Raw genomic sequence first — 26,844 nt, forward strand, 5'->3', positions numbered from 1 at the left:
AAACACAATCAAGAAATCTGGACAAAACTACCAATAAAGGGGGGACAAAGGCTCAAAACTAGGGACACTTTTTAAATGCTACACTCACAAACTCAGAAACTGATAAAGCATGTTTCTTACCAGCTTGAATTTTCTGAAGGGCATGAAGTCCAAAACTCCAATACCTGTCACTATCATCCACCTTCAACCCTCAATAATCTGCCAGAAAGCAAAACTTTATTAGAACGAGCACAAATATGAGAGAAAATCTGAACATTCTGTGAAATTTGTACAGCTAAGAGGTATGCTCGAACAGTTCCAAGCACCACAACGCATGTGCGGAAAGCAACCATGCCCCAGAGCCCATGAAACTTGCTAAGGGATCAGAAATAAAACCATCACCAACAAGCTGAGGGGAAAGAAAACTTCTCAAAATATCACATTCCCATGCAATCAAAGACACAAGAAAATGCTTGCTTTACTAAGCACACGATCCCACCACACAAGCACCACAGCCTTCAAACCTGCAAATTCCCCCCATAGCATAGTCTCAGAATACGGTTGCCTCTGTAAGGTATTCAAGATGGCTCTTTAAGGCTTAATTTTTCCACTGCTCCATACTTACTACCACAGTAAGCGCAGTAACCCTGATAAAGAAGGCCTTCCTGCAACTACCTCACCTAACAGGACCATACAGAGAGCAGACAAGTGAATACCTCCAAACCAAGCAATACAAAGCAAAACAACTGCCTTAGCACCGATGCACAAACCCCCAAACTACCCTTGTCCACCCACAACCATGACTACATAAAAGAGCACAAATTATACCTACCAACTGTCAGAATTACCAACTGAAAGCTCATCATGCCTCTTTAAGCTACATCTAATAGCAGCCTAATGCTACAAACAAAACCTGTAGCTGTATTAAAGTCCTTTCAATGTTATTCTGCCCCAACTCCTTACAAACATGAAAGTAATACACTAACAAATTCTATGAATGCCATACCCCCCCCAAAGAATAGATAGCTATAAATGTTTACAAACCCTATATACTCACAAATATCTCCCCACTGCTATATGACTATTGACCCAAGGCCTACCTGATAAGTCCCGTACTTGCAGGTTGTCTAGGACGTGCTACGTGCACTTGCAAGTTCACGCCAAAATGTGATCCCTTACCCAACTACTCTTGCCTAAACCCTTTAAGCCACTCCCCTTTACCTCATTTCCTCCCAATCATCCCTCCTTCCCATTTAACTCTTATCCCCCCCACCATCGTAACTCCAACTGCTATATTTGTCCAACCCCACTGAAGATGTCCCTGGACAAATTGGTTTGTTACCAAACCTCATTTGCTGGTTATCACTGACTTTAAAAAAATATTGTGCTTTGCAAGTTCAACCAGAAATATGATGCAGCAGTGAGACAGAAGGATATACAGAGAAATTCTCAGTCGGTGTTTCTAGTACAACATTGAGAAGAAAGTGAACCACAGAGTTTTATTGGTTTTAGATTCAATGCAGACTGAGAACACACAAAAAGCTGGCACTGTTTCTAGGAAGGAATGTATATACTGTAAAGAAGTGGACATTGCTGTTTCACAACAACATAATGCATGTGAAGCCTGCAAGAGCTGTAAAAAAGCAAAGAGAGCATGGCAGCTATAAACCTGTTGTGCATGTATAACAGGTATGTAGCAGTCACATCAGATAAGCATTTACACTCTGGCCTACGATAATGTTTTATTGCTCAGGCAGTCAATTGCAGAATAAAGTTCAACCTAAAGTGCATTCCCAAGGTCTGACTACTGTTACTGCAAAATGCTTACAATGAAACATCCAACTTTCATTGTGATGCATATTGGTGGTATGAATGGAAGTCAGGCAATGGTCCTTGCAAGGATGAGGGGGTCCAACAAGCAAGACCTAAAGTACTCACACTGCTGAATCCTTGTATCACATTTACCACCTGTTTCCTATCCACTAGATGAGACATTAAAACGAGGCCCTATCTACCTGAGTTGGTGGTAGTTCAGATGGATATAAAAAATTCCAGAGCATTTACTGAAAAGAGTAGGGTTAGGTCCCCAGTGCCTTGGCCATTTGTTCCTAATAATGATAAATCTCACTTTCGGGCTCCTCTGAAAAGAGACCTTTGGCCAAGCAGGATTAACCTGGCCAACAATGTATGAATAAATAAAATAAATAATTAGGCAGTATCAGCAGGGTCTACTATGCTTTAAAATGTGCACATATTTGTAACATGGAAGACAGAGTCCTATGACCTACTGTGCAACAACGTATACAATGAATGTAATCAGACAGCAGTAAGAGAATATTTTAACTGAATCTGAAAATATTTTGCAAATGCTGTTACCCTGCAATCCAGTAGCAGTAAAGTCAAACACAACTTCCTCCCTTATCACAAATTATATGGAGATGCCTAATACAATGTGGACTTTACCTAAATATGCCATGTACCTTGAGTTTCAAACAAAACTCAAAAAGACAGTTGCATTAGCCTTTCTGGTTGCAGAAAAGATTGATGATACCTTTGATTTGAGGCTTCCAGCTGTGACATGGCAATTTTTCTAGTTTGAAGAAATCTGTGAAGTTGGGCTAAACAAAAAAAAAGATGTTTACCATGACATTGTGATTCTCAGTATGTAACACTCTTTCATTCAAACATTCAATCCATTCAAAACCTTTCAAATGAGGATCTGCCTCAGACCCAAAGTAATGTGAAGGAATGGCATAGACTGTGCTACGGAGTGTCACTGTCTCTGTACTTCAGCAACCGGCTGCTATAGTACAGGAACCAAACTACACTCATGAGTAATGTGAGACTGTGTTACATCTACCTGCCTCACCTGAATGTGCATGGAATTTCCAATCAGAGATACAATGATAAATTTACATGAGCATTAGAGATAAGCAACAATTGTTTACCCCAAAGCTATCTGGAGCAACTTGAAGATCTGGATTCAGGACCAGTGCACATGTGTAGGTAAATGATGTGTTTCATGCAAGACAGAGGGCATTTATCATGCTGCTGTACACTTATGGAAGGTACCCCATTTGCAGGGTAGTAATTACACACACACACACACACACACACACACACACACACACACACACACACACACACACACACACACACACCTGCTGCATTCTCATCAAGCTGCACTGATATGTCAGTGAATTCATTTATAAGACATATGTATTCGACCAATGTATGTGTGCATATTCAATGCACTTTGAGGAATATGGTGCTGACTAACTCATTGCCAGCCTTAAACAGGGAACTGTATGTTGTACACATCTGCAATAAAATTAATACAGCAAAATGTGTACCCTTTAATGCCTCCTGCTTAAAGTTTGACACATTTATATTGTGTGCTGTTTCTTGATGCATATCCACTGACTCATGTTTCCCAAGTGAAGCTTAAAATTGGAACCACCAAAGGCTGTTACAGGCAGTTGCTGAAATAGATTAATCAGGAAAATGTGTTAAATACAGTAAACTTGGAAATCATTCAGTGGTGTAGCTACAGTTTGTGCCACCTGGGGCTGTCTTTGTGTTTACTGCCCATCCCCCCTCACAAAATCATGGTCAAATGGGACTCCCATACGCAGCTCTCTCCTGCCTGCAACCATTACAATGTCCAAGTCCAATTACTTGGCTATTTCTCCCCATTTACCATAAACATTGTAATGTGCATATTGTTTTCTGCTTTACTTCTATAATGATTATTTAGATTTAATTTAAAAGTTTTATTTTAAATTTTATAGTACAAACATTGATAGACATTTGCTAAACAAAACAATACAGTCTCACAATGAAAACAGATTTAGCATTAAAACTTCTCTCCCCTTGAAACTCACATTCAATGAAACAGCATTGAAACCCACATTCAAAGAAAAAGCATCTTGCCAGTGGTGGATAAAGTTTACCTTTGGTCTGTTGTCAAATCATAGGCCCCTTGCACACATATGTAGGACCATGTAAATATACATGGGTTCTTTGATAAAACTTTCTTGTTGCATTAACTGTCTAAATAGCAATGCTCAGATCTGCTCTGAGCTATAACAGAATGGCATTAAATATACTGATCCCAAGGATATTGCCAATATCCTGGCAGATCGATTCAGTGCCAACTTCACCCCCCTCTCACCCCCTAAATGACCCATCTCAATACCGGAAAATTGCCAAATTCTGATAATAGCAGCCACGCACGTAAAAACCACACTCTCCAAAGCTAAGAATACAGCATCCATGGGACCAGATGACATCCCAGGCTGTGTACTACATGACCTACAAAATGAACTGGCACATCACCTAAGTGTAATGTTTAATCATGCCCTCACCTCAGGCTTCATGCCCACTGAGTGGCGCACAGCTACAGTTATCACACTCCACAAGGGGGGATCCATCTTGGATCCCGGGAACTACCACCCCATCTGTCTGATGAGCCTGATCTGCAAGGCCATGGAACGTATTATCATGGAACTTATAAACAAAGACATTGGCAATCTTCAAACACTGGACCCCACCCAGTTTGGGTTCAAGAATGGCTGATCTTGTCTCCTGAACCTGACTGGCTTCTTCAAATCAGTCTCCAGAGCCGTGGACAAGGGTAAGGTGGTCCACACAGCCTATCTGGACCTTGCCAAGGCCTTTCACACCATCCCCCACTCTGGAATCATAGATAAACTTACTAAGCTGGGCATTAATCCCTACATCACTCGATGGGTTACCAACTGGATTACTGACAGAATCCACACTGTAAAAGTAGCTGACTCCAAATCCAGGTCCAGACAAGTGACAAGTGGAGTACCTCAGGGTTCAGTCCTGGGACCGCTCTTGTTTGGCATCTACTCCTCTGAAGTACAGGCCAACACTAAGGGACTCTGGCTAACAAGGTTCTCAGATAACTGCAAACTGGGAGCCATTATTGAATCCCCAAATGATGTGGATACTTTATAAAAGGGCCTTGCAGAAACAGATGCTTGGTGCCAGAGCCATGGGCTCAAGCTCAATGCCAAGAAATGTATAGTTATCTCCTTTGGGAAAAAACATGTACCTGTGAATTACCACATAGGTGGCAGTACACTTAACAATGAATGTGTGATAAGAGATTTAGGGACACAGGTGGACAGTGGTCTCACCTTCGATAACCACATTGCCTCAACAGTCAGGAAATCCTTCTATGTGGCACACCTCATCACTAAGAGCTTTTCATCCAGAAAAAAAGAGATCATTGTCCCACTGTACTCATCCCTCATTAGACTCCATTATAGAATACAATGGCCCATTTGGTATGTACCTCTCAAGACATCTGCAGCAACTGGAAAGTCCTCAGAAATACTTCACTAAAAGAATCACAGGCCTAAAGCAGATGCCCTATGCTGACCACTTTAAAAAACTCCAGCTATACTCTGTCGCATATCGTCTATTCAGAGGTGATCTCTGCTTAACATACAAGGCCATGTCAAACCCAGAGCTGTTGGACATGCTACACTTAAAGAAATCCCAATCCCTCAGAGCCACATGCTCCAGGGATATAAACCTTGTCATCACAGTAAACAAAACATGCTGGAGGGATAGGTTCCTGACCCAGAGACTCCCCGGACTCTGAAATAGACTGCCCATACATGTCAATCAGAGCACCGCTTTGTTCCAAAAAGGAACCTTGATGATTGGATGGGAGAAAGGGAATTCACCCCCGGGGATCACATCAGTCACCCTGCTAGACAGGGGTCCAGGGAAGTAAATAATGTGGGAAGAAACAGCCAGGGAATTGTTATGGCTAGGCATTTATAGGCCCTAGGGCTGATAGCCTAATACCAACCTATGAACCTATGAACTAATATTCATTGTATAATAAGTACATTTGTTAGAGCGTGTTTTAAATTTATTGTTTTGAACATTTTATGGTAAGCAATGAAACAAAATGTATGAACCAATAATAATACAACTGCCCAATTCAGAATATTTCCATCATAAAAGTCTACTCAAACTTCTCTCATTACAATCTGCCAATATTAATAAATCCACAGTCGCTGCAGAATAAATGTCATCTAAATAATTCCACATTAAAGAGACCTGTAACTAACGAAGAGATTGCTGTTAGCAAACAGCTATATATTTCATTGTTTCATCTACAAGTAAAGTAATGTTGCCCTTGAGGAACACATTTCTTATGTAACATTAAAAGATGATAAGCTGGTGATATGGCAGTAGGGAATGAAAGGATGATAAACTGACAACAGGTTCATAGTTTCTAAGCATCTCATCCAAAGGAGGACGTACCCAGGACTGCAGCACCTCACACCCCCAAAGTACAACTCAGTATTAAGTCTCTCAGTATGTAATGATATACAGATAACATTTTGAGCTATTTAAAATTCACATCATATAAGAAATTTAGTAGCATTCAGTACAATCAATAAGTTCTAATACAAAAGACTGTGGCACTCTGCAACTGCATTGTGAAAGATGGGCTTTTAAGATTGGTAACAATCAGTGTGTCATTTATCTGAGAGAGTATCGGCCAGTGGGATTGTCAGCATTTGTCAGAAATTACATTTAGTTTTGTGACCTAACCAGTTTTATGAGTCTCTTAGAGTCTAATAATCTCATGGGGTGTCTTTCAAGATAACAGCAATAGCATATGTGTACAATAACTTGATAAATTCCTGCAATATGAATAACTGACCTCTACCTTCTGAAGTGGGTATACTCTGCAGTTAGTGTTTGAAGATCAGCAACTTCTTTTTTTGCTTAACATTTTTACTGCATGACTTATTGGTAAAATGCTAATTACAAGATGGAATAATGCACTCAGTAAAATCTAAAACTACAGAATATTTCATTATTATTTCATTGTGTTAAAATAAAAAATAAGTGTTTTATGGTAGAAGTAATTCACTTACAAGTATACAGAATGCCCTGTTGCGATAATTTAGTCATTGCTTTAATGCAGTGGGCTAACGACATCTATTCATCGGCAAACTAGCATGCTTTTTGCTTAAGTAAAACTTCCTTCACTGACCTCTTACTCTAGCCTGCATATTGAGAATAAGGATTAGCACTGTTTTCTACTGTGGGGAAAATGTTCTAGCCTGCTTTTTGATAAAGTATGTACTGATGTGCCTAATGAATGTAGACATAAAAAACAACTTTCTTAGTTTGTGTACATTTTAGCATATTCCCCAGATTTATGAAGCCCTTTGTAGCTAGCAGGATTAGTTTAAGAGCTATTTTTGGCAATATGGCCGACGTGCAATTCAGGAACGAGCTCCCGGGATATGCACGTGAGCTCTTAAGCTAATCCTGCACAGACAAATAATTACCCTCATTTGCAGGTGAAAACCATGCAAATGAGGGTAATATGTGATCCAGGAAGCTGGCAGCCATCCGTACAGGACGAGTGCAGTGTGCAGAAATGTACTCCATTAGTAAGCGGGTACATTTCTGCAATCTACAAAACTATGATAGCACCAAATAAAGGTTGCATATCATTGAAGAAGCATGCCAGTGTCCAAGTAGAAGGCCATTGGAATTGCAAACTGTTAAAAAACTTTAATTTTCCTGGTTAAGAATAGGGCAGCGACGCGCAAACGGGATTGGGTGGAAAATAATAAAATAAACCTAAAATAAGCATTCTAACTAAAATCAGTATTCTGCCATGCAAGTCAATGGCAGTCAGAAGACAACCTGGCCAGTGAGTAATGGTTGCTAAGGGGGGAGGCTCAGTGTGGGACATGAAACTATGCATTAGCAGGCAATCCTATGCAAATGAGAGAAGCGTTAGTGAACCCCAGAATTTCCTAGGGTGTGAGGCAGGTCCCAAGAGTGTAAGAGTAGAAATAGCTGGGTGCAAGACTAGGATATAGGTAACATCATGGGGGGGGGGGTCAGCCATACTGTAAGTAGTTTGGAGACCTGTGGCTTGGGATTGTTCTTAGCTTAGCACAGCTAAGCTAGGGGTGTGTCTAAACCTGCCTAGCACTCTTTACAAAGTGTATGTGGGTGTGCGCACCATGCACCAGGCTGTACAGGAAGAAAAGGGAGGTTAAACCAGGAAAAAGCAGTTATGTGCACATTTAAGCACTCCGTTTGCACGACGCGCACACTGGCCTAAACAGGGAGCCAATGGGAAGGGAAAACAGCAGTAGGAAGGTAATCAAGGAGAACTAGCTGAGCTGCCAGGTGAAATGTATCAGAATCAGCTAATCACACAGGAAGCAGACCAGCCCAGCCCAAACCAAGCAAACACCTACCCCCCTGGTTTTTCCACACTCTATACCACTGGTATATACAAGCGGGGAAATTTTAAAACCAAACCTACAAAATGAGAAGAGCTGCAGCAGGCAACATAGAACAACATGTGCAAGAGGCTAAGGGTGGTCAGGATGTCAATGCTGCCGAACAACCCACAGTGAGGAGACAGTGAAGAGTGTACAGACCCAGGGTAACCTACCAGGGGCTACATGAGCTGGAGATAGTGGAGCACTATAGGGTGGACAGAGACATCCTACAGCAAATTGTTAAGCTGTGCAGGCCACACCTGACACACAACACTGGCCAAGGGGAAACAATCCCAGTGGATACCAAGGTATGTGTAGGCCTAGGTATACTAGCAACAGGTACCTTCCAAACTACAACTGGGGATAACATGGGCATCTCACAGGCATCAACATTCAGAGTATTCCACCAATTCCTGGATGCCCTGTCAGAACATGCCAGTGAGCACGTATATTTCCTCAACACACGTGAGGTGTTGACTCGCAATATGTGTCTGTTCCACCAAATAGCTAACTACCCTGAGGTAGTGGGTGCCATAGACTGCATGCACTTATGCATCAAAGCACCACCTGGTGAGCAGGGTAGGGCCTACATCAACCACAGGGGCATTCCCTCCATCAACTGCCAGGTCGTATGTGTTGCCCAGGGCATTATACTGAATGTGTGCGCTGGCTGGAAGCTATGATGATTCACACATATGGCAACTGACGCAGCTGTACCACAGATTTGCTGATGTGGACATCCCCTATGGTCACCTAGTGGGGGATGCTGGGTACCCACAGAAATGCACACACACCTGAACACCAGCGCCATAATGATGCACACGCACAGGCCAGTCATATAATAGAGCATGTGTTTGGGATGCTCAGGTCACGTTTCTGGTGTCTGGACACATCCAGTTGAGCCCTGCAGTATTCACCAGCTACATGTGCCCAAATAGTAATGGTATGTGCTATGCTACACAATATGATCCTGCGGAAACAGCTGCAGCAGGAACAGTATGAGGCAGGGTCACACAGCACCCCACCAATTCCAAGGCCTGTACAGGTACAGAGTGACTCAGAGGAGGAACAACCTGAACCTGCCCCAGTAGGCAGAAGGGGGCTTGCCCAGTATGCCCTGGCCTTGGCAAAGAGGCAACTCATAGCATTTGCACTGACACAGTAGGGCTCTGGGGAATGACACCTCTCTCTGACTCGCACAGACAGTAAAAGGGATGCCAAACACGACACTATGTGTGCCCAACCATGTATAGGGAGTGTACTATGTGCATCCGACATAGGCAACCCTCCGGCACCATCCTCAAGTCTGGCACACCCTCAAGGTAAGTCAATCAACCTACCAAATGCCAAATGGAGTAGATTGCATTTTTACCTGTAGCTATGGTATGGATGTGAACATGCAAGGGAATTGGGTGGCCGGGTGTCAAGGCAGCAGAGAGTAGACACCCATAGTGGCAGCATGAGATCTGTAACACATACTGGAATCACCATTGTAGCCAGTACTACACAGGGTGACAATACCCACTGCAGGAAATGGTCTGAGTGAAAGGGGTGTCCATAAGAGCCACACATACCAGTCAGGAAGGATCAAATACCCAACAACAGTCTCAGCCAGAAGGACAGGTGAAGACAAATACAAACATATGCTATACTATGGCCTCCGAATGTGCCCTATGGTTAATCCCTCCCCCAGGCCTACACAGGCAAACCGCAGCAGGCCAGGCAGTCGGATGCAAGTTGTGAAGGCTAGGAAGTCAGACACTAATATGTAGGTAAACAAAACTAGGATCTGTACTACACTGGTAAGCCCTAGCTAGCAGGATAGGTAAGGCTACAGACTGAAATGGAGTACCTGAAATACCAGTACATTCCTAGCAAATGTGCACAAGTATCAGGTGTGCCCCCCCCATCCAACGTACACATAGAGTAACAGTCAAGTGTGCCCCCTCTCCTGTGTAGAACAGTAGAAACAGTCAGGTGTCCCCCCACCTGCTATGCAGAAATGTAGCAACAGTTAATGGCAAATGACCGATGGATACCCTGCAGACACAGCATGCTATCTGTCGGTGTACAAGAAAAGGTCAGCACTGCAGTACAAACAACCTGGACGTGATCCACATATGCAACAACAAATGGCCATACTGGGCATGCTCACACACTTAGAGGAATGAAGACAATGTCAGTCAACAACATACTGAGAGGTCATACTGGGCATGCTCACACACTTAAACACATGAAGGCCATGTCTACAAACACCAGTGGACCAGACATATCTGGAAGTTGCAGTTCTGTGCAGACACATGTCAGTATGTACCACTCCTGCCTTGCACACACACACTGGATAGGATTACAGACAAATATGTAAGGACAACACACTATAATAAACCACAGGTACATGGGCATAGATGTGTGGAAGAGGGTGACCGTGATAAGGAGCCATGCGGGCCTGCCCCAACTGGCACACAGCCAAAGGGCTCCCAACACATGAGGTGCAGATGTAACCCACTATGGATACTTGCCACCAGTACCTGTCAGCATGACAGACTGTGGTGTACGTGCCAGCTGTGTAACAAGACTGTACAAGGAAGCAGCCATCTAGTAGCTGTATACACGCACCTGTAACATATGACCCCATGTGTGCCCGCATGTGGCATGTCAACCCCTACATGAATGGGGTATGGCCCATGCATACATTGCCCTCCCCATAGCAATAGTATGACCAGCCTGCTTGAGGTCATCCAATGTGAATTACACGTTTGGGAGAGCTATAGCTCAGTAATATGCATGGTGCATCCCATAACTGTTTACTGCTGTAGTGACAGAGTAGTTAGGTAGTAGTACTAACCCCAGACCTGTCAATTGTGTGAGTGTGTATTTGTGTGTGTGCCTGTCTGCCTCTGACTGTGTAGAGTGAAATGCTTGTTTGGCTACTCACACTCCGTGCAATACATATATTTAACTTTGCCAAGGCTGCTGATGTCACTCACCTAGAAGGACACCTCTGGGAACGTGGTAGCCCAGTAATCGCCATAGTGCTTCCTGTAACTGCGTACTGCTGTAGTGTGATAAACTGGTTAGGTAGGTGTTTGAACCCCAGCCCTGGCAACTGTGTGTGTGTGTGTGTGTGTGTGTGTGTGTGTGTGTGTGTGTGTGTGTGTGTGTGTGTGTGTGTGTCTGACTGGGTAGAGAGCAATACTTTTTGGGCTACTCACACTCCATACAATACAAATACATTACTTTGCCAAGGCTGCTGATGTCACTCACCTAGAAGTACACTGTACACCTCTGGGAATGTGATAGTCCAGTAATCGCCATAGCATGTCCTGTAACTGTGTACTGCTGTAGTGTGATAAACTAGTTAGGTAGGTGTTCGAGCCCCAGCCCTAGCAACTGTGTGTGTTTGTGTGTGAGTCTGTGTGTGTGTGTGTGTGTGTGTGTGTGTGTGTGTGTGTGTGTGTGTGTGTGTGTGTGTGTGTGTTTGTGTCTGACTAGGTAAAGAGCAATGCTTTTTCGCTACTCACACTCCAAACAATCCAAATACTCTACTTTGCCAAGGCTGCTGATGTTACTCACCTAGAAGTACACCTCTCGGAACATGATAGCTCAGTAATCACCGTAGCGCATGCTGTAACTGTGTACTGCTCCAGTGTGATAAACTAGTTAGGTAGGTGTTCGAACCCCAGCCTTGGCAACTGTGTGCCTGTGTGTGTGTGTCTCTGACTGGGTAGACAGCAATAATTTTTAGGCTACTCACACTCCATACAATACTTTGCCAAGGCTGCTGATGTCACTCACCTAGAAGTACACCTCTTGGAAACTGATAGCCCAGTAATCGCCGTAGTGTGTTCTGTAACTGCGTACTGCTGTAGTGTGATTTAGAATGGTGGTAGTGTTCCATCTCCATCCATGCCAGTTCCGGATGTGATGTGTGTGTCTCAGTGTCTGTGTATGGAGCAATGCATTATAGGCTTAGAAATTGCTTGAAACCACCACGAGGTAAACTAAAAGTCTTTTATTAGTAAAAACAGAAATGAGCGCTTTCACGCAATAAAATTGCGCTTCATCAGGTTACAAATTGCACAAAGGGTTTAACTGCCTTTATAGTAAAAAGTCAATTTCAATTATTCAATCAATTCAAATAAATCAGTACATTATTAAGAAGAAATTCATAAAAACAACGCTAATAATCTTGCTTTCAAGGAAAACTTGAACACACTGTTTTAAAACATTTTCATTATTAATGACCTTTCATGAATTAAGATCTTATAAGCATATTATCGTAAATGTTGCGAACAAACATCTATAATTAATGCAAATGGGCTTCACTAATGATTCTTAAGGAAGTCAAGCCCATATTTAGAAAGTAGGTGATACAAAATATTTCGTTGTCTTTAAGCCGCATTTTCAAGTCAGCGGAAACAAAACAGAGTAGATGTTTCTCATTTTGTGCCAACAATTATAAATTCAGGATGCCATATGTCATTATAGCGTTTAAAACATGAAAATAAAATATTCATAATTACGGTAAATAGTCTTATTCCTGATGTGTGTAATATAAAAACAACAACTATAATAACAATTAATAAGCCCACAGAGACATATAGACTCTATTTCGTCTCTTGCAAACCCTGTGACTAAGGAAAGTCATTGACTTTCAGGAGCGGCCCAAGGTTCACATAAACGTAGTTAATATTCAAAGACAAGCATCTACTATAGAGATGGTATAAGTGTGTATTATATGAAATGTAAATATATCAAATAAATATCAATTTTATACATAAAAATTCAGAATGCTATGTCTTCCACAAGGCTTATAATAATAAAAATAAAAAGTGAAAGTAGATCTTGTCAGTATAATGAATTTATATACAACTATATTTATATATAAAAACTACTAATATGTGCTATATCTGCAGACAGCATAAACGGGACTCAGATTCTAGGTGAATCCTCATTCCATAATCTATCAAGTAATAACATTTTGAAAGTTAAAAACAAACAACGTGTTAACCAAAGTTTTTTTCTTTTGGCAGTGGTTATAGCATCAGAAGTATCAAATATAATACTATAAATATATATTTATAAATGTCTAACATTAACAACCATAAAAACATGGTTATTGCCACAAAATGGTGTCAAGCATTTTTAAGAAAGCCAAGACCTAATATTACGACCAATAAGGCTGAATGAATTAACTAAGAGACTGAGATAACTATACAAAAATACAAAAACATTTTAAATTGCACAAGAATGTATATTATTATTCTGTCAATAGCTATATCAAAATAGAGACAGCAATCACACGGTAATTAGCTCCTTAAATATTTCCTTATATAGTGAAGTGCTTGGATATACTATCAGACATGCTAAAATAATGAACATGATGTAGACATGACATGTCATTATTGTGGGAGTATCAATAGTGTGTGTTCATAGGGTAAGTATTGTGATCAACAAACAAAAAGTGAGAGACATAAAAACTTATCCATAGTAAGCAGCCTATAGACAAACCAGAAAATTTCATAAAAAATCCTACTATATAGACTGAGTATAATAAAATACATTATTTACTCATACAAAAGCATAATGCAACAATATAATAAATCATGTGGGACCCAGCAACGCTGGCCGGATATTAACCATGGTGTTTAAGCCAGGTGGTATATGGGCTTTCAGTCTTAAGATCCATCTTAATTCAAAGGTTTCCAGAGTATTCATATGGTCACCTTCCCTTCTGTTGGAATCTATTATTTGCAAAATCTGGAATGCAAAACTGTGTTTAGGATGGGTATTACAATGCATAGCCAATGCATTGGTAGAACTGTTTCTTCTAATATCATAGATGTGGTTATATATCCGGTCTCTAAATCTTCGTGAAGTCATCCCTACGTAATAACTATTACAAAAATTACATGTAGCTAAATAAATAACATTTCTGGTGTTGCAAGTTGCATAAAAAGTGGGTTTATTACTTAACTCAATGCCTGGGACATTGAAACCACACTTCTTATTGATATATCCACAAAGCGAACATTTTCCACAAGGAAAAGTGCCTGTTTTTATTTGAGACCTAATGTCAATAGGTGCAATATCTAATTTTTCTTTGCATAGCAACCTTTTTAAGTTCATACAGTTAGTGTACCTGAAAGCTGGTTTTTCACCAAGTAATCCTGAGACTGTTATATCTGATAGCAAGATCTTCCAATTTCCTCTCACTATATTAGTTAAGTGCTGCACATCACTGGTATATTTTATATCATATTCTATATTATGAATCATTTTCTTATTACTGTACGATTTAAATGATATGGTCTGGGGTGTAGCATTACCAAGTATGGATTTCGTCACATCATCTATCAACTTTAACGGATATCCCCTATCCAAAAAATACTTCTTCTGGGAATTAATTAATTTGAGTGCATCTGATTTTTCACTACAAATTCTTAATATCCTGCTCATCTGGTTCTTCACAATATTCTGAAAAATATGACGTGGATGTAAGCTGTCATAATGGAGGATCCCATTCCTCCAGCAGGATTTTCTGTGAAGTGTAGTTACTAATTCATGATTAATGCCTTTCTTAATGGTGATGTCTAAAAAATTGATATTTGACTTAGAAAATTCATGGGTGAATTTAAAGAAAGAGGTGGTAGTATTCATATGATTAATAAATGCATTCAAGGTGGCTATGTCCCCATTCCACAGTAATAAGATGTCGTCTACAAAACGTCTATATAAGACGACACTTTCAAATCTGGGATCATTAAAAATATGCTCCTTTTCCCACTCATAGACGACAAGGTTGGCATATGCATTAGCACAGGGGGTGCCCATGGCCACCCCCCATGTTTGTGCATAAACCAAGTTGTCATATAGAAAAATGTTATTGTTTAAAACCAGGTCCAACATGCAGCAAATATTCATGGTCTCAACATTATCCATTTTTAGTTCTGTCATATGTGCTCTTATTGCATTTATACCATAATCATTGGGAATATTGGTAAAAAGACTCTCAATATCTAGCGTCACTAACAAAGTGTCTACTTTTATCTTATTCTTCACATGTCCAATTTGAAGTCATCTAACAATCTATAAGAGTCATGTAGTATGGTGGGTACTTTCTTCACTAGCACTCCCAATTTCGTTTGTATGTATAGAGATGCATTTTGTGTTACCCAATGGTCACCTGATACAATGGGACGCAGTGGGGGTGGATATTTATCCTTGTGTAACTTGGGCAAACCTTTGATTATAGGTATCAGAGGAAAATCTATCATAAGAAAATCATAGAGAGGTTTGTCAATAGATCTGGTCATTAGCATATCATACAAACTGTCATAAACATATTGTATTATTGATTTTATGTCCGATTTCTCTACTTTCTTATAGGCACTATCATTGTTCAACATATCTAGCATTAACTGTTGGTAGAAGGTTGCATCCATGGCAACTATCCCCCCTCCCTTATCTGCTGGTTTGAAAACAAGACTAGTATCATTGCAGAGACCTTGTAACTCAGATTTCTCTGTTACGTTTAAGTTAACAAAGATACTCTTTTTTTCATGACAGTCATAGTAGTGATAAAAGTCCTGCTCACATGTTTTCAGAAAGCATTCAACGGATTGTATTAATGGGGGCATGAAAGTACTTTTTTTCCTACAAACAGAAGCGCCTGGTTGGTTATCAAAATGGTTAGGCAAATTATCTTTGAATAGTATCTTGAGGGAAAGCTTTCTACAAAACTTGCGTAAACCTATCAAGGTGTCAGATACAATACTGTGCTTAGAGGGGATGAACGACAAGCCCTTATTCAATATACACTGTTCATTCAATGTAAACGTCCTTGTTGACAAGTTAAAAAACAAGCTGTTTAGACTTTCATTCTTCTTCTTTGCTCCGGTGTTCCTCCCGATAATTTTCTTTTTCTTTTTCCCCTTCCCCGGCTGTTGGAGCGAGTGCGCACTGTCTCTTTGTAAGGGAGGGGAAAATTTAAAGGTATAGGCGCCATAAATTTATTGTTCAGACCAGTGGCTTTAGGTTTAGCACCCAAAGTGCTTTGATGGATCAATCCCTGCTGATTGCAGGGCAAAGAAGAGACAGGTGTATCAGATATAGTAGATGCTTCGTTGGTGGTAATTTCTGACGGCAATCTACTATCAGTCATTTCACTTTGCACAATCACCGTGTCATTACTATTGGAGCTTGGAGCTGCTAATGATTGTCTAGAATGTGACTTATCATTCAAACTGGATCTCGGCCATACAAAAATACGGCCGAGACAAAAATCCTCACAGTCACGTCTTAACTTTCTAATTTTTATCTGCTCCAACTTATTACTGTATAAAGATAGCTGTCTATTCATGACTTGTATTTTAGAATTACAAAACTCAGTCTGGTAGTTACTAGTAAGTGATTTATACTGTTCCTCTACCTTAGCAAGAAGCTCCGCTTCAATCGGTGTAAAGTAATCCAGTAGCAGTTGAATGTATCTGTTTCAAAAATCAATGTTCAACTTCTGCCATTGTCGAAGTAATTCGGGATGGCTATCCCCGTAAGTCGGCATGCATAGAACCCGCATGCCGCGGGGGATGACCTTGAAATGCAGACACGCTTGTAAATGTCTTCTCTGCCAGACGAGCCTATGCAGGCGGTACAGATCATTTTCTAGATTTCTCAGGCTTCCAAAAAACTCATACATATTCTCGCTGGTATTAGATGGACTAGTATGAGTTTCACCATTGATGTCCATATGCAACAATGGATTATCTTTCTGATAAAACAAGCAGTTCCAGTTCTCATTAGCCATTGTACTTACTGGGTTATAATCTAATTCAATATTCTGCATATCCATCGTGTGAGGACCAGTCAAATGCAAAAGCAGAAATACTAACAGCAGCAAACAAAAACCGATCATCCAAAGGTTTCTTGCATCAAAGGTAGAAGAACAAGGCTTAGAAATTGCTTGAAACCACCACGAGGTAAACTAAAAGTCTTTTATTAGTAAAAACAGAAACGAGCGCTTTCACGCAATAAAATTGCGCTTCATCAGGTTAAAAATTGCACAAAGGGTTTAACTGCCTTTATAGTAAAAAGTCAATTTCAATTATTCAATCAATTAAAATAAATCAGTACATTATTAAGAAGAAATTCATCAAAACATAACACTAATAACCTTGCTTTCAAGGAAAACTTGAACACACTGTTTTAAAACATTTTCATTATTAATGACCTTTCATGAATTAAGATCTTATAAGCATATTATCGTAAATGTTGCGAACAAACATCTATAATTAATGCAAATGGGCTTCACTAATGATTCTTAAGGAAGTCATGCCCATATTTAGAAAGTAGGTGATACAAAATATTTCGTTGTCTTTAAGCCGCATTTTCAAGTCAGCGGAAACAAAACAGAGTAGATATTTCTCATTTTGTGCCAACAATTACAAAGTCAGGATGCCATATGTCATTATAGCGTTTAAAACATGAAATAAAATATTCATAATTACGGTAAATAGTCTTATTCCTGGTGTGTGTAATATAAAAACAACAACTATAATAACAATTAATAAGCCCATAGAGACATATAGACTCTATTTCGTCTCTTGCAAACCCTGTGACTAAGGAAAGTCATTGACTTTCAGGAGCGGCCCAAGGTTCACATAAACGTAGTTAATATTCAAAGACAAGCATCTACTATAGAGATGGTATAAGTGTGTATTATATGAAATGTAAATATATCAAATAAATATCAATTTTATACATAAAGATTCAGAATGCTATGTCTTCCACAAAGCTTATAATAATAAAAAGTGAAAGTAGATCTTGTCAATATAATGAATTTATATACAACTATATTTATACATAAAAACTACTAATATGTGCTATATCTGCAGACAGCATAAACAGGACTCAGATTCTAGGTGAATCCTTATTCCATAATCTATCAAGTAATAACATTTTGAAAGTTAAAAACAAACAACGTGTTAGCTAAAGTTTTTTCTTTTGGCAGTGGTTATAGCATCAGAAGTATCAAATATAATACTATAAATATATATTTATAAATGTCTAACATTAACAACCATAAAAACATGGTTATTGCCACAAAATGGTGTCAAGCATTTTTAAGAAAGCCAAGACCTAATATTACGACCAAAGGCTGAATGTCTGTGTGTGTGTGTGTGTGTGTGTGTGTGTGTGTGTGTGTGTGTGTGTGTGTGTGTGTGTGTGTGTGTGTGTTTGTGTCTGACTAGGTAAAGAGCAATGCTTTTTCGCTACTCACACTCCAAACAATCCAAATACTCTACTTTGCCAAGGCTGCTGATGTTACTCACCTAGAAGTACACCTCTCGGAACATGATAGCTCAGTAATCACCGTAGCGCATGCTGTAACTGTGTACTGCTCCAGTGTGATAAACTAGTTAGGTAGGTGTTCGAACCCCAGCCTTGGCAACTGTGTGTCTGTGTGTGTGTGTCTCTGACTGGGTAGACAGCAATAATTTTTAGGCTACTCACACTCCATACAATACTTTGCCAAGGCTGCTGATGTCACTCACCTAGAAGTACACCTCTTGGAAACTGATAGCCCAGTAATCGCCGTAGTGTGTTCTGTAACTGCGTACTGCTGTAGTGTGATTTAGAATGGTGGTAGTGTTCCATCTCCATCCATGCCAGTTCCGGATGTGATGTGTGTGTCTCAGTGTCTGTGTATGGAGCAATGCATTATAGGCTACTCACTCGCAGTACATTACAAATGCCCTACTTTGATAGTCCTGCTGATGTCATTAATTGTGAAATAAACCTTTGGGGAAGATGTATTTCAGTAATGTCTGTGGCGCGTAATATACCTGTGTAGTCTAGTTAGGTAGGGGTTCTACTCCAAGACATGACAGGTGTGTGTGTGTGTGTGTGTGTGTGTGTGTGTGTGTGTGTGTGTGTGTGTGTGTGTGTGTGTGTGTGTGTGTTTGCAACTCATATCCTGTGTAGAGGGGGTTGTAAGTCTGTGACACCTGTGGGCAATGTGGAGGGGTTTTGCTAATTTCATTTATGGTGGCCCTACTATATATCACAATGTCAATCATACAGGGATAAAATATGTAAATGGCTGAGAGGCTGGGGTGCAAAGCCATACCCATAGATGTGACATCAAGGCCTGCCAATCACAGTTAGCAACCCCACTGTGCCTTCACATGTGACTCACAACGGACATACCATGCCTGACAACATGGCCTGTATGGAAAGATGACACTGACATCAGGAAATGCTGTTAGCATGCTATCAATGTAAGTGCAGGGTAAATCTGCTGACCAGTATCACTCCCTGCCACACGTAGGCAAAACTGGCACATCTGCTGATAAGCTGTGTTCACAGCATGGGCCAGACACCCCAGGTACAGTTCCACGTGTCACTGTACATGCATGTGGGAGGTATGCACATCCTAGACACCATCCAAGTCATGGACTAGGGAACACATACATGGCAAGTAATGTACAGCATTGGCCACACACAATAGTCACCCTGGTGACTGGAAGACGGATGCAATACCCACCTCTGCAGATAAATGCAGGAAGCTACAGGCCTGTGCCACAATGCAGACCATTGTCATGTGGGCTGAAACCAAGGTATACCCATCATCTACCCTTGTATAGCCTGCTTGCACTAATGGCCACCACACACCCATGCAGACATGCACCCGTGCATGTCCAAACTGGACCCTGTGTGTTTGTGTGTGTGTTGTATGCTGCATATGTCCACATCCACATGCACTACTCCCCCAGGGCACAGTGAAGCATGCCGCCTTATGTCTGACACCCCCTCATACTCACTGCCCATACGACCTCCATAACACCCATGTGGTGCATGTGTTCCCTGCACATTAACGTGTTGTGGTAATCCCACTAGTGACGGGTTGCACTCCTGGCCCAACCAAGTGTGTTAATGTGTGCGCGTCCCTGTGTGAGTGTGCCTGTGCTGACGCTGGCACCTGTTCATGCAGACAGGCACGTGCACATCACCTACTGTATATCTACTGAATCTCTGTTGCAGATGTCACTCACCATCACATATATGTTCTGAGTGCTCCCCACCAGATAACCCATGTGGCGCATCCAATAACAGCATCAAACTGTGATAGCACTACATAGCTGTTGGGTGTTTGATACCCTGGACTGGTAGGTGTGTGACACAAACATGCATCGGTTTTACCCTCTCACCCCTCCCTGACATGTATTCACCTCTGTCTGCCTCCCCCACTCCCACTCTGGCAGATGTGGTGGGCCACACCTGCATTGCTTAGGCAGCAGCATGTGTATTTAACGTGATGCTTATGATCAGCTAATGGCCTCTGCATGAATTTCTGCCCTTCCCTAGCCGATTGCATGTGAAACAGGTGTGGTAACATTCCCATAGCCAATTGTTTGGAAACGCACTCCAATACCTGGGAACATGCTGTTGGTGTTGGCCCTTGTCTGTCACTGTGAGCAGGAGCTAGAACTGTCATTTGGCAAACAGCATTTCAGATGGGTTGGGGATTTACCTCTAACAACATACACTTTGGGAAGAGGACAACAAACAGGAGGGGGATGTGCCTGACCTGACTATGAACTGTAAGTGCTGGTATACTGCATATGGAGTAATGTTGGATTAACAGTGTTTGTCTGGATATGCTTGTCGTACATGTCGCAATACCTGCCATGTCAGTTCCATGTATATCAGGAATCTCCATCTGCAGGCTCATCTACAGACTGGGCAGTGTTGTGCCTTTGGTGTCATGTGTTAGCCATGATGCATCTATCCGTGAAATGCAGAAGGTAGTGTGAGGATTGTAGTCTGTTGATGGTGAAGGCCGTGACAGTTACTGACTACATATCCCTCATTGGACATATGTTGCAACAAACCCCGTTATAATGGTAGATTAATGAGGGTAGCACAGCAACATGTCTATATTGGCCCTGTGCATGTGCTGTCAGCCACACCTCTTGTCAGCCTTTGTACATATGTTGTGCATGAAGTGGTGCATATATGGTGCATACTATGTACACCGTAAATAGTGTCATCATATCTGATAACAGGCCAGTCATTTATCAGAGTGCTACACATGTCATGTACAGTAGGGGTTACACTTAATGCCATACCCTGGAAATTCTGTGGATATTTGTACAGTACTAAGGTCTGTGTAGTGATGGTGAATGGCGGCAGTGTGTGTATTGTTAATATGTACTATGGCCTGTGTACAGACTATGGTAGATGTCATTGTTCTAGCTCCCCTTCTACCTGTTACATGCTGCCCCACTGTATGGTATCGTTTTTACCTTACATGTGTGTAGGGCCATACGCACACATGTCCCATAGCACAGACAGCCATCAGACCAGACTGTGTAGCAGCCCAGTATATGGTGGGTCATTCTGTGAGTGGCACATATGAGGATGATGTAAGACAGATAGCCCATATACTGTACTATTATGCTAGCGTACCATATGTGGCTGTGGCTGTGTTCACATTGGTTGTGGTTACCCACTGTCACACAGGTGTATCCTACCCTGTGCTGGTACATGGCTGTCGAGCCTGCTATATATGAAGGTACTGTACCATGATAACCTTAGGATGTCTGTCAGTATCCAATGGCACACATGTTATGAGCAGATGTCACCTTCAACACACACCGTGTCTGTGACAACAACCCCAATAACAGTAGCAAATGTCTATTAATATACCAGCTATACATACCAGACATCCCCTTGCACTACTACATTGGGACTATAGGGGCTGGGGTAGGGCTACACTCCATGTCCAGGACATATGGTGGGACTATATGGACATGTACTTATCCAAATAGCCATATATATATATATATATATATATATATATATATATATATATATATATATATATGGGTATACATATGTAGTACTTCCAATTACCACTGTCATGGCAGCCACCCACTATGACTCCTTACATCATGTGGGCGTATTCCCTGTACATTCCCTGTGTGATGGACATCCATCCTGTGTGTGGGCATCGATGTACAGACAGCAGGTAGCAATACCTCTTACAGGAGAACTTGCACACTCAAAGCAGCCACATATATGTAGGAGGATCGGGACATACAGACAGACTGTGAGTAGAGTGGTGCAATTCTTTGCATTGTACTGGTGTTACAGTGTGTGTGTGTGTGTGTGTGTGTGTGTGTGTGTGTGTGTGTGTGTGTGTGTGTATGTACATACTAGTTTACCTTGGACTGCAGTCTGTCTGCATAGCTCAGTATTGTAGGCCTATCCTCTAGCTGGACAGAGGTGTGCCTATCATGTGTTATCTGTCCACCACACAGGTCCTGTGTTGGATATTACACTGGCAGTGTGTGTGTTGCATGCTAGCAGTACATGGCTATATCCATTTGTTTACCTGATGCCATATTCCTGCATAAGGGTATGTTGCAACACATCCTGTAACACCAACATGTTCGAGGGTGTGTAACTGCAATATTGTGGGTATGGCCCTGCGCTCCTGCCTTTGTCCTCCACATATATGGCAGCCTTTGTCCTGCTGTGATACGGGTAGGGGTTGTTAGGTAATGGTCTATCATTAACTACTGCTAGCATTCCTACTATCATCCCAGTCATAGCATGGTAATGTGATAACATTTGTTGGCCAGGGACATACATGTGACAGGTACATTGACATTACCACAAGTAATGAATGTCCACCTAGGGCTTGACTATAGGATGTAATTGGAGGCTGCTGAACTACATCTGATATTGTTGACTGTTGCGTATCGTGCAGTCAAATCCATTGTCAACTGTTGTACGAATTGAAGGGCTTAGACTGGACACCATAGGATGTTATATATCTGCACTGTCTGCATCTACTGTTTTGTGTGGGCCTTGCATCCATCACTGGTTATATACATCAACATCCATGTGCTGTCAGTAATGGCATACGTTATTGCATGGTACACAAATAAAGGTTGTCTGTGTATACATACCTGTGTGTCATGTCATGTCCTTTGAATTGTGAGTGGGTATATTTGCAATGTAAGTATCCCCTTTGTGGTGCTGGTTGCCACAGCACACATGTCACAGGTACCAGTCACAGGGCTTGTGGCTGGAGATATACATTGCACCCAGTACATCCACACTACTGCTGCACATGTATGGCTACTAATAACCTTTGTCTCTGTGTATGTGTATGTACCCATATATCCCATATATTTTATATATATATATATATATATATATATATATATATATATATATATATATATATGTATATATATACCTGCACATGATTGTCACTGTATGGATGTGTGTGCATATCTGTACTGTTGCAATGTGTAGCCCTTAAACATAGTACATTCCCTGCGGTACAATGGCGTACCTGCATGATATGTTACAGATATTGGCCTGACATGTACAAGTGACATGGATGACTGTTGGAGCATTGTAGCTGTGTTGTGGTGGGTCCTGCTGTAAAGTACTACATGTGCTGGATATTGGATCGCACAGCATATCCTTTAGGGCTGGGGGATAACATAGCAGTAATTACCAGGTGTCCCTCATTTGTGGTCCCACCCCCATTAACTGTGCTCATTGTCTGTTATGTAGTACAGAGTGGGCCAGGAGTCCGTTCCCATGTGGAAATCATATACACATGTCTATCTGTATAAACATATATATATATATATATATATATATATATATATATATATATATATATATACATATACTTATGTATATCTGCATAAGTATATATGCTCCACCCCCATATATAGAGGGATAGAACTGGACATTGATATAGCTCTAGCTATGTATATGTATCCATGTATATATATGTGTATGTATGTAGATATATAGATATATACACTGAACATATTAATCCATCTATGTACGATTGCTGTTATATGGTTATTTGTGAGTCATACATACATACACACACACATATATATATATATATATATATATATATATACCTATAGCTGTCTATCTCTCTACATTTGCAGATGTATAGCTGTCCATATGTCCATGCATGTTTGGCCTATATGTGTGGCCTGTACCTCATTCTTTTGGCAATTGACATGGATGACCTTAGGACTGAGGTCAGTTATTCGTGCTGACACGTACGTGTTTCAGATGTATCATCTCCAGCAATATATGTGTTCTACCACATATAACTGTGTAACATGCAAAGTTTGAAGTATACTAGAGCAGGCTATGACAAATATCCCTATATGTACCCACATTATGGTGCACTATGTCTGGGATTCATGCATTAAGAGGTTGTGTGGTGTGTTATTACTACATTCCCTGTGCTGTTGACTGATTGTGCTGGATGATATGTATGTGGAATGAGTGGTTATGTACATCTGTCATGGTTTAATGGTAAATCACATAGTGTATGATATGCAGCATCCCGGTGTGGCCCTTCCACAGGCTGTATATTGTGTTTCAGGGCAGAACACCGGCTGTCGGATACAGAGTGAGTTAGGGACATTTGAGCGGTCGTACACGGGTGTGCATGGGTTTGCACAGAGGTAAGCAATGCTAACCTCGGGGTGCATTTCCTTACACTCAGCTAGCATCTACTTAGCTCAATCTATGTAGGCAATGCTTACCCCTGCGCAAATACACGTACACACACTTACAACTGCTTATCCATGCGTACTACTGCTGTTATGCGCTTACACATGCTTACTAGTGCCTTAGTCATTTTGACACTTCACATGTGCATTTAAGGCAGTAATCCTGTGCAAATATAAATGTTACTTAGTAGGTTTTACAGCACAATGAGGTTAACATACGGATATCACATGGAAAATAGGATGTGCTGCAGTGGGATTCGGCCTGGGAATGCGTGCGTGTTAGGTGGATGCACTGGCCACTACACTATTGCTGTTTTGCTTCATTTGCATATGTCTACCATAATGACATACCCATATTCCCTTCCCCCAGCCCTCGAGCTCCATGTACACAGCATCCATCCATTCCCCGGTTGCTAGCCCTGCCATACCACACCTCCATGCATTTCCCTCCCTGCACATCTCGGTACACTTCCAGTATACTGTTCCCACCCAAGCATCTGCAGGCTCTTCATCCTTTTAGTCCATGCACATACCAGCCTTCCCTTGATCCTCCTCCGATACTGGTGTTGACATCGATGTGACCCACAGCTGTTGGTTCATCCTGCCAGGGACAGACCTGTTGTTGTATCAAGAGTAGACCTAGCTGGTCTACAGTGTTTCTCCCACTGGTAGCATCCTGCCAGGATATTGTATAGCAGTGGTTTGCTCACACACCTGGCCAGCCTCATCTCCGGTTCCACAGAACCAATGCCCCAGGTGTGACATACTGTGCATGAAGCATGCTCACATGCCCCCACGGTGTGCACCATATATTATTATTCCTTTCAGTATTATACAGGACTACTGTTCTCACAGTATGATTGGACAGGCACTGTTTTGTGCTGCACATGGACTGCTCATAATACTGTGATTGAGCAATGGACACATGTTCTGGTATTAATCTACACACTTATATATATTTCCTATACTGTTGGATGCCTCTGCTGGATGATGTGTTTGTGATCACAGCAGCTGAATGTGTATCCGCCATGGTTTAGTGGAACTCCCATCTACTATAATGTGTAGGATCGGGGCTACCTGGCAGTGCAGATTATTTTGCTAATGGCCACAACAACAGCTGCTGACTACAGAGTGTCTAAAGCACTGTAGAACATTTGTAGGTGGGTATGTGCTTGTTTGTGAAGCACAGCATTACTGACCTGTGGTTGTGGTATTTTGCACTCAGTTAGCCTCTAAATTGCTTCACCAGTGTGGTACTCATATACCGGTAGCCAAACAGGTGTACACCCGCTTGCTCCCGCATACACACATGCGCAACATCATGCATTTTGTTCACATCTGTCAACTGGGACACTCGGACTGTATGCTTGTCCATTGTCAGGGGTGGCCTGGAGTGTATAGCTCCACACTGACCCCAGCTACGTATCCCAATTAATACTGGGGTGTTCACATTCATAGAGGGTAAGAGACATAACATAGCTATGTCCCCCATTAATCATGCTTAGTTTACGTTAAACTGTCGGTATTATCCATGCTTAGGTCAGGTGTACATGTCAGGTATGACTGTTGACAAAGGTCAGTTTAAGGTGAGGTTGGATTCCTGTTTCACAGGTCTGGATATGTTACATGCAGGTATCCGGGGTAGGTGTAGTTATTCCATACCTGTGTGGTACAGTAGAAGCAAATAGCTAAGGAGTAGGTAGGTAGGTAGTGGTGGTGACACTGTAACTGTATAGTAGCCCGTAGGTATAATTGGATGGGGAGCAATAGGGAAGGTATGTTGGATGTTGGGATTTGTATGTGAGGCAGGACAAGAGGTGTCGGTATTGCTAGTTGATCTAGTGGTATAGAGTATGAGGTGGGGGGGGTTTCGCAAGGTGGTGAGCCTGTGCTGCTCCATGTGTGCTTGTGGTGTTCCTTCATGTGTTAGTTACATGTGTCGTATGGGACAGCTGTGATACTACATGTGGGTTGGGGTTCCA

The sequence above is a fragment of the Protopterus annectens genome, chromosome 14.part0 (genome assembly GCF_019279795.1).
Source record: "Protopterus annectens isolate FY-2018-M chromosome 14.part0, PAN1.0, whole genome shotgun sequence".
Lineage (NCBI taxonomy): Eukaryota > Metazoa > Chordata > Ceratodontiformes > Protopteridae > Protopterus > Protopterus annectens.